Source organism: Anopheles coustani, chromosome 2 (assembly GCF_943734705.1).
Source record: "Anopheles coustani chromosome 2, idAnoCousDA_361_x.2, whole genome shotgun sequence".
In the NCBI taxonomy this organism is placed as follows: domain Eukaryota; kingdom Metazoa; phylum Arthropoda; class Insecta; order Diptera; family Culicidae; genus Anopheles; species Anopheles coustani.
Genome location: NC_071289.1, coordinates 63,190,461 through 63,192,270, shown reverse-complemented (window position 1 = coordinate 63,192,270; position 1,810 = coordinate 63,190,461).

Below are 1,810 nucleotides of genomic sequence, written 5' to 3'. Positions count from 1 at the left end.
TAACAACCAGCTACTTGACATACAAGAATTGGATTCCAATCGGGACGATCTGGTTCTTTGTTCACCAACAACAGCAACTATTATTTATTTTAGACTCGAGAAGCTAACATTTTCTAAAGTATTTTTTACTAAAGTTTATAAGTATAAGATCTAGCGGCTTTGAAAAGTGATACGCCGCTGCCACACAGACCGCGTTCCGCAGCGCGTTGTCAAATTTGACAACGCAGAAACTACTCGATTTGCTTGATCCTAGCGCGTTTTGCGTAGCCGCGAAGCCTCTCGCTCTTTCCCAAAGATGTCCCGTTCTACCGAAAGCTCTGATTTGTCTTTGCAAAACAATTCAAATAATCAACGTTAACTATAACGGACAACTAAACGAGTGTTCTAATACTCTCGTTTCAATGATAGGGAAACTGTATTAGGTCGTTATAAATTTACACTTATGTATGCGACGCTATATTTTCCATTCTATGAAGACATTCTATAACGTTTTCTGATTATGGAATTTATTATATTGGTAAGACGTGAGCGAAAGGAAGGGAAGGAGACGTTGTAATCAAACAGGTGACTAGAGCTATTGAAGGAAGACATGGCGCAGACAAAATGGATCATTCTGGGAGAAATGTGTACGGATTGTGGGAATACAGAGAGATGACCTTTCCTGAAGGATATAGGAAGGGACATAGAGAGGAATATGGGACAGGAGTTCCGGAGCGTCAGTGGAGTGCAGGAGAAGTTGGGCGATGAAAGTAGCTTGAGTGTACCGGTGGCGAGTCTGACTCGTGGATAGCCCCAACAATAGACATCGCGACTCGTGAGCCAGAAGGGAGCAGGCATTGTAGCCGAGAAGACACCTTACGGCCAGACGCGTGAAGCGTCTTTGCACCCCCTCTAACCGTCTCAAGGCAATGACACCAGTTGGGGTCCATACCACGGAAGCATACGCAACAACAGCAACAGTAAAGCGCCAGCAAGCAGCGTGGGTCCCGTACCTCCGACGCTAGGGGATAAATAAGCCGCAGAGTACGGTTGGCCTTGAATACCACATCATCAATCTGCACGCAGAAGGACAAGGTGATGTCCAGCCACACCCCAAGGTCCTTGATAGCCAATACCCGCGACAAAGCTGCGCTACCAATACAGCAGTCGTGGTGGGTCACCCCAGCGGATCGTCTGAAGGATATAACAGAACAATTGAATGTGCAAAGCGATTGAGGGATTCTTGAAGGAGTAAGAAGATGGAAGGAGAGGATACGGGAAGGAATAATTTTACATGGTTAGCATACAGCAAGTGCCCGTTATTAGGCACCACACCAAACACCCTCGCTGATCTCCCGCAGGTTGCAAGTGAGGATGTAACGGGGGGTATGAGCAAGGCCCGTAGAGCCAGGGGCCGCCGACTGAGCCTGGCCAACGAAAACGCTTGGAAAGTGCGTGGCGAAAAGTTTACAGAAGCCTTGAGGAGAGAAAGCGGTCTCTGCGTTGAGAGACATGGAATGGGAAATGCGGGAGGAACCGCGCCGGATGCCGGATGTTAAAGTACCACCAAACCAGAAAACACATCGAGAGAGTTAAATTGTTCTAGAAGTATTCCTTCCATCCTTTTCACCATTGTCAACACGGGAAAGTAAAATCAAAATAAGAAACATTTATTATTCACATGAAGTTTTGGAATAATAAACTACTAAAAACATCGCGAATAACGAATACCATCTTAACACGAACAATAAATAATAACATGGTATCCTTTATTGAAAAATTAACTTCGTATCAAAAATTGTAACGTCCCTTTTTTTGAAATTGAAGGCAT